At 35.2% G+C, this 12947-nt stretch overlaps 1 pseudogene across 1 annotated transcript in view; it reads right to left on the reverse strand.

Moving 5' to 3' along the window:
- LOC115063330 overlaps positions 1–12565 on the reverse strand; it is a 16478-nt pseudogene extending 3913 nt beyond the window's left edge. Inside the window, exons 1-2 of the transcript XR_003843183.1 lie at positions 12379–12565; positions 1680–1862 (exon numbers count right to left, since the gene is read on the reverse strand). The product of XR_003843183.1 is annotated as a complement factor H-like (transcript). The remainder of the gene's footprint in view (positions 1–1679; positions 1863–12378) is intronic.
- Between the last annotated feature and the right edge of the window lie 382 nt (positions 12566–12947).

Genomic DNA, 12947 nt, shown 5'->3' on the forward strand with positions numbered 1-12947 from the left:
TATTGGAATGGATACAGAAACTGTGGTACATTTACACAATGGAGTACTACTCAGCTATTAAAAACAATGAATTTATGAAATTCTTGAGCAAATGGATGTATGTGGAGGANATCATCCTTAGTGAGGTAACCCAATCTCAAAAGAAGTCAGTAGATATGTACTTACTGATAAGTGGATATTAGTTCAGAAACATAGAATACCCAAGATACATTTTGCAAAACACAAGAAACCAAGAAGGAAGACCATCGCATGGATACTTTATTCCTCCTTAGAATAGGGAACACAAATACCCATGAAAGGATATAGATACAGATACAAAATTTAGAGCTAAGATGTAAGGATGGACTATCCTGGTACTATCCCATCCAGGGATCCATCCCATCATCAGCCACCAAATCCAGATACTATTGCATATGCCAGCAAGATTCTGCTGAAGGGCCCTGATAAAGTGGCCTTTTCTGAGGCTATGCCAGTGCCTGGCAAACACAGAAGTGGATGTTTACAGTCAGCTATTGGATGGATCCCAGGACCCCCAATGGAGGAGCTAGAGAAAGTACCCAAGGAGCTGAAGGGGGCTCCAACCCTGTAGGTGCAACAACAAGTTACTATAGATGACAACTGAGATTTCTTAAAAACTTAAAAATAGATTTTACATATATTATTGCTATATGGTATTTTCTTTGTATTTACTCAAAGGAAATAAAAGGAACCTCCTCAACCCGCATATATATGTTTCTTACAAACTGCTACATGACTGTAGATAAGATGAAAAAACTTTCTGAACTTATACAAATTGATGAATTTATAAAGACAACGTTGTATACTTAAATGTGAAATTTTGTTCAGACATTAAAGATACATTTTATTATTTTAGTTAGAAAAAGGCATTGGAGGACATTAAGTGAAATAAACCCAACACAGGAAAACAAATACTTTGTGTTCTTTTATACAGAACGAAAAGATAGACTAAACTCTCTCTAGAATACATGACATTGATTAATAGAAGTTACTTGTCTTATCTAAGAGCAGGGGATGTGGTATGGACTTCATAAGTGCAGGATGCATATAGGTGTGATTTGAAGTATATTGGCTTCCACAGGCTCACATATTGATTATTCATTGTGGATTGGTAACACTCAAAAAGGATTAGGAGGTATGGCCTTCTTGGAGTTGGTAAAGCCTTGATAGAAGAAATATGTCTATCTCTTACTGCTGTCCGCAGATTCAGCTGTAAAATGCTCAGCTACTTCAACTCCATCATTTTTACCTCTGTGCCTCCATGCTTTCAAACACGATGGTAATAGACTAAATCTCTGAAATTATAAGCTATTCCCAACAAATGCTTTCTTTTCTAAGAGTTGTCATGATCATATCGTCTCTTCACAGCAATAGAACACTGACTGAGACAATAGATATAGAATATCATGCTGGTGCCCAGTTGTGCGGACATTAATACATGTTAGTAAAAACTTAATTGTAAAGAATAACATGCACAATTTTAGTTGATAGGTGGGTTTTATAGAATGTAACTAATAATCTTGTCTTTAATACATGCTAATGTTTGGCACTGGAGAACAAACAAAATAGTACATTTATTTTGTGAATCTTCCATTATCAGCAGAAAAATATCCATAATATAAAACAAAATCTCCTATAATCTATGAGAATAAGGTACTTACGTAAACAGGTTGGTGGCTCAGACCACTTTCCATTTCTACATGTTATTGTCTTCTTTCACTTAAGGAGATAATACTTCTGGCATTGATATTCAACTGATGAAAATGGTTCATATACTGGTAATGACAAGGAGGTGATGTCTCCATTGTCAATAGATGGAGGAGGCCCACATTTCCCTGTTGAATCTAAAGAGAAAACATTTGAAGGTTTGAGAATCAAGTCAAATTACAGACTTAAGCAGAACCAAAAATATTACAATATTGAGTAAGGTTTTAGTGTTTTCTAGCTAAATAAATGATTTCTTGAAGAAAGATTAATCATATAAACTGGGAGTTGCAAGTTCTTCCTTCCCTTTCCCCTAAATCACTTGCTTAACTACAGCAAAATTGTCTGTTCTGAAGCCTTCAAGTACTAGTAAATATCTTAACAGCTTTGGAACATACAGATGCCAATGCAGATAGGCAACTTTAAAAGAAACTTGATAATATATGATCCTATATATTCCCACTCTTTATCATTTTTTGTAGAAAGACATTTTTAAATAAGATTTTAAAGTTTATAATGCTATAGAAGGCTAACGAGGCTTTCTGGTTTTTTTGATGTTGTTTTTGTTTTGTTTTGTTTTCTGAGACAGGGTTTCTTTGTGTAGCCCTGGCTGTCCTGGAACTCACTTTGTAGACCAGGCTGGCCTTGAACTCAGAAATCTGTCTGCCACTGCCTCCCAAGTGCTTTCTGGGTTTTTGATAGGGTCAACACTTGATCTTAGCCAAAAGGCCGAGAAGCGATTTGATAGGGTCAAAATAAGCATATACATCTATATGTTATATATTTTGCTAAGTATATCTAAAATGCTTGGACATAGTATTTTTTATAACCATTACATGAAGAGATGAGATATTGAAAATTCTAGCAAAGTAATCCAGAACACATCTAACAGCATAATACTATGCTGTACATTTTTCCTTTTGACTACTGAGTGCCCTTGTGAGAATATAGGAAATGTCTAAAATCAAAACTACTAATTCCATTAAGTAAGATCTTAAGATGAGCATTATGAAACTGAACCAAAGGCCAACATTTTAAAGATAGAAACAAAACATCCAAGATTTAAACAAAATTAATGTTTTAGTATAAAGGAAAATGAAAACAATTGATCATTAGGTATGAATGTTCATATTCAAGAAATGAGTAAACTCAAATAGGACAAGTCCCATGAAGCTCCTGGAAATCCATCTACTGAAAATGCTTAAAGAAAACATCTTGGAAAAAATCAGTAGAAAGTTATCATCAACCACACTGTACCAAGATTCCAAAAACAAAACCAAAAACTAACAAACAAAAAAAGGTATCCCTATCTAACACCACACAGACCATAAGAAGTTAAAAAAAATGAGTGTCAGCCTTAAGTTCCATATTCTGAGGTGCTAGCCTTTTGAATAAAGACATTAATGAAGACATTATCCAATAAAAGAAGATAAAGGGGATTTATCTCCAGCAGAGTTCTTCCTAGAGAATAGTTACCAGATTCCATTACGTAAGTTAATAAAAATTAAGAATCAGTGACATTTAACTGTAAAATTAGAGATATATAGTAGATGATCTTTGTACTCTTAAAATTATGTTTGTGTTTCAAGTGAAACATAGCATTTAAAAATAGTGGTAAAAAATATAATCATAGGAGGCAGAGGGAGGGAGGGACATGAATGGGAGAAGGGAGGAAGAGGGAAAAGATGAAGGGCAGAATCAGATATGGGGGAGACAGGACAGAATTCTAGAGGGCTAGGAAAATGAATAGAAAAATGCACCACTGCTGTTTGGGGGACTGGGGAATCTCAAGAAAGTGCAAGACAGCAAGGATATGAGAGGGTCTGGAGATCCAGTGGGGATAAGCTTAGCCAAAATATCCAACAGTGAGGAGATGGAACCTAAATTGTCCACCAATAGGTAGGCATGGACTCCAGTTGAGGGATGGGATCACCCACTCATTATAAAAATGTTTGAGCAAGAATTGTTCCTGTCTAAAGGAAATGGAGAGATAAAAATGGAGTCGATCCCAAGTTGGGCTTGATGTGGGCTACTGGTTTACTGTATATTGCTTTTACTGTGTTTAGGTATGGGCCTTGTTTTCCTGATAGTTCCTAGACTTTTATTGTGAAGGGTTGTTGGATTTTGTCAAAGGTTTCTCAGCATCTAATGAAATGATCATGTGGTTTTTTTCTTTAAGACTGTTTACATAGTAGACTACATTGATGAATTTCCATATATTGAACCATCCCTGCATCCCTGGGATGAAGCCTACTTGATCATGATGGATGATCATTTTGATGTGTTCTTGGATTTGGTTTTCAAGAATTTTATTAAGTATTTGTGCATCAATATTGATAATGGAAATTCATTTAAAGTTGTCTTTATTTGTTAGTTCTTTGTGTGGTTTAGGGATCAGAGTAATTGTGGCTTCATTGCATGAACTGGGTTGTGTACTATTCCTTCTGTTTCTATTTTGTGGAATAATTTAAAGAGTATTGTTATTAGTCTTGTTTGAAGTTTTGATAGAACTCTGCACTTAATCCATATGGTCCTGGGTTTTTTTGTTTGTTTGTTTGTTTGTTTGGTCGGTTTGGAGACTATTAGTGACTGCTTCTACTTCTTTAGGTGTTATGGGACTGTCTAGATCATTTGGGTTAATGAGCAGGGGCAAGGGATTGCAGTGGGGTTTTTCAGAGGGGACTTGAGGAAAGGGGGTAACATTTGAAATGTAGATAAAGAAAATATCTAATTAAAAAAAACAAAAAAAAAGAGTTATCAAGCCATCATTTCTGTTGTTCATAGATGTCATCATTGAATACAGCTGTTGGTTGCTCCCCTCTTTTGGAAGTTTTCATGGTGCATTCTGGAATGAAAGCCAGTTTTCAAGGAGGAAGCTTTCAAATCAATACCAACTCCAGATTCTCTAGGCCCTGTATCTAAAGTGTGTGGTATAATCAGCTATAGAAATTACTCAGATTCTAGTCTGAGTAATTGTCCTTATGCATACTGGCAAGAAAATCTTGGACAACCATGACTAATATTTCAAAAGTGGTTTCTCATGCTTAATGTTGGGTTTATTGTTACATGGTCTATGGTTCTTAGGCTAGAACACTGTCAACCCAGATGGAAAGTTTTCATTTAAACTTTTACTTAATAAAAATTTCATTTTAAAAAGAAACTATTAGAGATGGCATACTCGCATTGTATATTCCAAAGCAATTAAAAATGCATGCTTCCATTATGTTCTTGAGAACTACTACTCCAAAACAATGTGAAAAATGAGAAAAAAGTCCTGACCAGCTTTGCTGCTCTTCTGAAGACATCACAGCATGAAGACTTCCCATGAGTTCTAAGAAAGAGATGGCGATGAATGTACATGAAGTCTACAAAACACCAAATAGATTGGGACAGAAAAGAAAATTCTCTCATAACATAATATTCAAATCATTAAATGCAAAAACAAAGAAAAATATTAAAAGCTTTGAGAGAAAAATGTCAGGTAACATGCAAAGGCAGACTGATCAGAATCACACCAGACTTCTCAACAGAGACACCAAAAGCCAGCAGAGCCTGGAAAGAGGTCATGCAGACACTAAGAGAAAACAAAAAGCAACAGAGGCTACTATACCCAGCAAAAGTAGCAGTCAATATAGCTGAAGAAACCAAAATATTCCAGGACAAATATAAATTCAAACAATATCTATCTATCAATCCAGCCCTATGGAGAATTCTAAAAGAAAAACTCCAACACACAAAGTGTACCCTCACCAAAAAAAAAAAAAAAAACCAAAAAAAAAAAACCCAAGACATTAATAATCTCACACAAAAAAACACAAAAAACAAAAATAGAATCATATCCACATAATGCCTCCTACAACGACAAAAATAACAGGAACTAACAATCATCTGATTTAATATCTCTCAATATCAATGGACTCAATACTCCAATAAAAACACAGACGCTAACAGGCTGGATGTATAAACAGGATCCAACATTTTGCTGCATACAAAAAACACACTTCAATAACAAAGACAGATACTACTATGAGTAAAAGGTGTGGATAAATTCTTCTAAACAAATTGTCTCAATAAACAAGCAGGAATTGCCACCATAATATCCAGTAATATAGATTTTCAGTCCAAAAGTTATCAAGTGAGTTGGGGAAGTATAGTTCATATTCATGAAAGGAAAAAAAATCTACCAGGAGGAAGTGTCAATTCTATGTCATCCATGCCCCAAATACAAGGGAACCAACATTCATAAAGGAAACTTTACTAAAGCCCCCTACTACCTCCCCCCCCAAAAAAAACCCACACATCGAACCCCACACAATAATAGTGGGAAACTCCAAACTCCATACTCACTAATGGACAGGTCATTGAAACAGAAACTAAAAAGAGGCATGGTGAAACTAATAGAGGCTATAAACCAAATGGATTTAACAGGTATCTATAGAACACTTCAATCTAAAACCAAAGAATATACCCTCTTCTCAGCACCTCATGGTACCTTCTCCAAAATTGATCATATAATGGTTCTCAAAACAAGCCTCAACCAATAGAAGAAAATTGAAATAATCCCTTGCATCCTATCAGATCACTGTGGCCTAAGGCTGGCCCCCAATAACTCCAAAAACAACAGAAAACCTACGTACATATGGAAACTGAACAACTCTCTATTCAGTGATAACTTGGTCAGGGAACAAATAAAGAAATACAAACTTTCCTAGAATTCAATGAAAAGAATGATACAGCCTACCAAAACTTATGGGAATTAATGAAAGCAGTGCTAAGAGAAAAAATTCATAAATCTAAGAGTCCTGGTAAAAAAAAAATTCTAGACATTCTACACTAGCAACTTAACCACACACCTAAGCACTCTAGAACAAAAAGAAGCTAACACACCCAAGAGGAGTAAAGAAAAGGAAATAGTCAAAATTGTCAGAAAACAGCCTTAATAAAACAAAGAGAACTATATAGAGAATCAGCAAAACCAAAAGCTAGTTCTTTGAGAGTATCAACAAGATAGATATACCCCTAGCCAAACTAACAAAAGTGCCCAGAGGCTGTATCTAAATCATCAAAATCAGACAGGAAAAGAAAGACAGAACAAGCGAAATTTAGGAAATACAAAAGATCATCATATCCTACTACAAAAGCCTATTCTCACCAAAACTGGAAAATCAAGATGAAATGGAGGATTTTCTAGACAGATACTCCGAACCAAATTTAAATTAGGAGCTGTTAAACTATCTAAACAGGCACATATCCCATAAAGAAATAGAAAAAAAATCTCATTAAAATCCTCCCAACCAAAAAGAGCCCAGGGCCAAATGGCTTTAATGCAGAATTATACCAGACCTTCAAAGAAGAGCTAATACCAGCACTCTTCAAATAATTCCATAAAATAGAAATGGGAAGAACACTACCTAATTCATTCTATAAAGCTACAAGAACTCTGATACCTAAACTACATAAGGACCCAAGAAAAAAAAGCGAAAATCAGACCAAGTTCACTGATAAATAGTTTTTATTGAGTATTAATGCAAAGATACTCAATAATATTCTAGCAATCTGAATCCAAGAATACATCAAAGCCATCATTTACCACAATCAAGTAGGCATCATCCCAGGGATGGAAGGTTGGTTCAATATACAATAATCCATTTACATAATCCATTATGTAAACAAACTCAGTGAAAAATATCACATGGTTATCACATTAGATGAGGAAAAAGCATTTGACAAAATACAACACCCATTCATGTTAAAAGTATTAGAGAGATCAGGAATTCAAGGCTCATATGTAAACTTAACAAAAGCAATATACAGCAAAACCACAGACATTATCAAATTAAATGGATAGATACTTGAAGCAATTCTAGTAAAATAAGGGACAAGCTAAGGATGTCAACTCTTCCTGTATCTCTTTAATATTGTACTCAAAGTTCTAGCTAGAGCAATAACATTACAAAAGGAGATCAAGGGGATACAAACTGGTAAGGAAATATTTCAGGATATCACTATTGGCAGATGATATGATATTAAACATAAGCAACCCAAAAGAATTTACCAGAGAATTTCTACAGGTGATAAACCACTTCAGCAAAGTGACTGGATATAAAATTAACTCAAATAAATCAGTAGATGTCCTTTATACAAATGATAAATGGACTGAGAAAGAAATTATGAAAACATTGAGCAGTGGTGGCACACGCCTTTAATCCCAGCACTTAGGAGGAATAGACAGGTAGATTTCTGAGTTCCAGGCTAGCCTGGTCTACAAAGTGAGTTCCAGGGCAGCCAAGGCTATACAGAGAAACCCTATCTCAGAAAAAAAAAATAGGAAAACATCACCCTGCACAAGAGTCTCAGATAATGTAAATTCTCTTGGGGCAACTTTAACCAAACAAGTGAAATATCTGTATGACAAGAACTTCAAGTCTCTGAAGAAAGAAATTGAAGGAGACCTCAGAAAATGGAGAGATCTCCCAAGTTCATCAATCAGCAGGATTAACTTAGTAAAAATAGCCATCATACCAAAAGCAATCTACAGATACAATGAAATCCCCATCTAAAGTCCAACACATGTCTTCCAAGACTTGGAAAGAGCAATTCTCAAATTCAACTGGAAAAACAAACAAACAAACAAACAAACAAAAACAGAATAGTGAAAACAATTCTTAACAATAAAAGAACTTCTGGGGGAATCACCTTCTCTGACCTCTGACCTATTACCCAGCAATAGTGATAAAAACTGTGTGGTGCAGAGACTGACACACTGATTGGTGGAATAGAATTGAAGAACCAGAAATAAAACCACTCACTTATTTGACAAATATGAAAAAAGAAATTATCTTCAGTAAATGATTCTGCTCTGACAATCAGTATGTAGAAAAATGAAAATCTCATCTTGCACAGAGGTCAAGTCCAAGTGGATGAAGGACCTAAACATAAAACCAGATATACTGAACCAAATAGAAAAGAAATTTGAAATGAGCCTTGTACTCATTGGGACAGGGGGAAATTTCCTAAACAGAAGTGACTAAGGTCCTACTATCAAGAATTGATAAATGGGACCTCACGAAACTGAAAAACTTCTATATGGCAAAGGATATAAACAATAGGAAAAATTGGCAACCTACAGATTGGGAAAAAATATGTTTACTAACCCTACATTTGGTAGAGGACTATAATCCAAAATATATAAAGAACTTAAGCTAACCGCAAAGAAAACAAACAACCCATTCAAATGGGATATAGAACTCAACAACAACAACAACAACAACAACAACAACAAAACATGGGAGGAATCTTGATTGACTGAGAAGCACTTAAAGAAATGTTCGAATTCCTTAGTCATCAGGGAAATTGAAATCAAAGTGATCCTGAGATTCTATCTTACACCAATCAGAATGACTAAGGTCAAAAACTCAAGTGACAGCACATGTTGACATGAATGTAGGGAAAGAGGAGCACTCTTCCATTGCTTGTGAGATTGCAAACTGGTAGAACCACTCTGGAAATCAATCTAGAGTTTCCTCAAAAATTTGGAAAAGATATACCTGAAGATACCACTCTTGGACATGTATATCCAAAAGATGCCCCAGCGTTCCACAGCAGGACATGTTTTGCTGTACTCATAGTGGCTACCGTTTGTGATAGCCAGAAGTTGGAAACAACAGCAATGTCCCACAACAGAAGAATGGATGCAGAAAATGTGGTTCATTTACATAATGGAATAATACTCGGCTATTAAGAATGAGGACATGCTGAGTTTTGCAGGCTAATGGATAGAACATAGAAAATATTATGCTGAATGAAGTAACTCAGACCCAAAGGACATTCATGGTATGTATTCCGTAAGTGGATATTAGCCAAAAAAGTATGGTTACAATCCTCATAACTCAAGAAGTTTATCAAGCCAAAGGGACCAACTGAGGATGCCTCAGTTCCACCAGGGAGGGAGAGGAAAGCAATCATGGGTGGAAGGGGGAGGGAGGGGACATGATTGGGAGAGGGGAAATGGGGAATATGATCAGGTATGAAGAACAGTCAGAGGGCAGCCCAGTAGGGAGATAACAACTGGACTATAAAACAAACAAAACAAAACAAAACAAAAAGATTAAAAAATTAAAACAAACCAAACCAAACCAAACCAAAAACCCTATAAACAGAGAACCCAAACACCAAGTAACAAATGAACTGATATACAAAACATACTAAAAATTGTTTCACAAGCAAATGATCTGAATGTTGAGATTTGATTGTTGGGCTAGGCAGTTGATGTTTCCTTATAGGTATGATTTAAATATGTCCATCATAAATATATAGTTCATATTCAATAATAAATAATTGAGGAAAGTTAGAAAAATCCTGTGCTTATAAATCTAACTTTTAGCATGTAGTCATTGAAAATTCACACATATTAAATTCAAAATCTAAGAAATAAGGAAAGATAACAAAATGTATTTTCTCATATAGAGATATTCTATTACACCATATATTCACATTTGAAAATAATTATTTGGAAAATCTTTTCTCAAGCCTTATATAAATATTGTTTTATACATTTAATATTGAATGAATAAATGAATATCTTTTGCTGTAAAGTCATTCATTTTTCCTTAGTAGCAATTGTTCCTCTAATCCGATTCAATTTTGTTAAAAATTTCCACATTTCTTTATTATATTCCCTAAAACTGTATCATTTTATTTTCATGTTTTTTTTAAATGCTTCTCTTATCACTTTGGTAGTGAGCCTAGTCTTTAACAACTGCATCATCTCTTGAATGACCGTGCTCCACATTGACTGTATGGCCAGGGACCAAAGGCTGGACAACTCAGACACCTAGTGTCTTGCCAAGTTGTCATCAAATGGGCTTTCTCTGGCAGCCGATGGGAGCAGGAGAGTCTAAATTAGAGGTTTTCATTGGGTACCTTCCCTTAGAGATCAGGGAAATTGACAGAAGATGGCTGGTGAATGGAATTTTGGGAGTCAGAGTGCATGGAGGACACCAGGAAAACCTAGCCTACTGAGTCAACTAAGCAGGGCTCACATGGGCTCACGGAGACTTAGGCAGCAAAGAAGAGGAAGGTATGGATCTGCACAGGGTCTTCTGTGCATACGTTATGGTGTTAGCTTGGTGTTTTTGTGAGACTCCTAACAGTGGAAGTGGCTGTACATCTGACTCTTTCGCATGCTCCGGGACTCTTTTCTCCTGTTAGGTTGCCTTCTCCAGCCTCAGAATGGGAGTATTTTTAACTTCTTATTGTATCTTGTGTTGTCATGTTTGGCTATTGTCTCTTGGAGGACTACTATTTTCTAATGGGAAGGAGATGGCAGGGTATCTGGGGGAGAGGTGAAGTTTGAGGAAGCTGAGAGAATTGGAGGGGGAAGAAACTGTGGTCAAAAAAAAAAAAGATAGTTAAAAAGTGAACATCTCTCATCATCAAAGGAATGAAAATCAAAACAACCCTGAGATTCCACCTTGCACCAACCAGAATGACTTCTCAAGTCATTCAAGTGATAGCACATGCTGGTCAGGATGTGTTGAAAGGTGAACATTTCTCCAGTTTTGGTGGGTTTGTAAATTTACACAACTACGCTGGAAGTCAATCTGGCTGTTCCTCAGAAAGCTGGAAATCACTTTACCTAAAGACTCAGTTATACTACTCCTGTGCATATACCCAAAAGATTCTCTACCATACCATAAGGACACAGGCTCTACTATGTTCATAATAGCCAAAAGCTCTAAACAACAATTATGCATCTCACTGAACATAGCAAAATTACACTGGTTCCTAAATAGGATCTTCACACCTGAAGGCAACCATCATTGGTATAGGAAGGTACTTTGCATGCTGTCATATATATTATGGCTTTCAGGTTAGTATTTTTATGGAATTCCTGAGTGTATAAAGTGGAGCTTTGTGTCTATTTAGTTTCTTATGCCTTTATTCTGTTGTTTTCTCTAAAATTATTTGTTTTGTCACTTCCCAGTATGTTTGTTTCCATTTTTTTATTATTACTCCTTAGAAAACTATTTCCTTTCTCCTGAAGTACTGAAAGGGTATAGCTCAGATGAGACAGGAGGTGGAAAGAAACTAGAATGTGTGGAGGGAAGAGAAAACATAATCAGGATACATTGTGTGAGAAAAAAATCTATTTGCAATGTTAGAAGAAAAAAGATCATTGTTTTAAGAATACCATAGCCATAAGAAAATGATGATCACATAAAATATCCTAATATCCTAACAAACTTGATAAAATGAGATGTAAGCAAGATCTCAATTGAAAGGTAATTATATAAAAATGTGTTAAAAATATTTAGAGACTACAGCACATTCGAAACTGAGTCATACACAGATCCCCGAAAAGGCATTATGGGGGGTTGAAGGTCTCATTTCTAGACGTTTTCCTATTGAGAATGTCTAGGATGTACTCCTTGGTGTAAATTTACATTTTCAAAACATGGTCTAAAGATAATGATGCTGATGATTTTGAAATTAAACTCTGAAAACCATCATGATATCAACTTAATCATTCGGTTTGCTTTTATTTTTTTAATATAAACCAACTTGATCACTCTTTAAAACTAATACCTGTACCCTTTTCTATTATGTCATTCTCAGACACTAAAATAAATACACGTTAAAAGCCCATCCAAATACCTTTGCATACTGGCTGTCCAATCCACCGGCTATTAACACATGTTATAGTGTCTGAGCCATTCATTTGATAAGGAGGTTGACATTTGAATGTCACTTGTTCTCCTGTGCTAAATGATTTTTTTTTCTTTCCTGTCATTATGGCATTTTCAAATGTGGGTAAAATGTCACAATCTGTTTCTGAAAAAAAAAGTATGAAGGTATATGTTTCAGAAAGTTGTAGAATATAAAATACATGGAACAATAGGTAGCTTCATAAAGAAAAATAAATATAGTAGTAGTTTTCCTATTTTGACTTAGTTATATTGATTCTTCCATATTTATGAAAATAAATAAGGTAGACAGAGAATGCTGATGATCATAATTCTTGAGATTTTACATTCAATTTTATCTCACATTTTTTATGCTTATAGAGTATTTCTACTTTTGTTTTATCAACTGTAAGTTACTCGTGATTATTATTTCAAAATTTTAGAGCATATTTAATTGTAGTAACATAGCTGCTAAACCTCATTGTAGTGATAAGCCTGTTTAGAGGAGCTTGTGTGTTCTTGAAGTCTGAGGATTCTGAT

This window comes from Mus pahari, unplaced genomic scaffold (genome assembly GCF_900095145.1).
Source record: "Mus pahari unplaced genomic scaffold, PAHARI_EIJ_v1.1 scaffold_11950_1, whole genome shotgun sequence".
In the NCBI taxonomy this organism is placed as follows: Eukaryota; Metazoa; Chordata; class Mammalia; order Rodentia; family Muridae; genus Mus; species Mus pahari.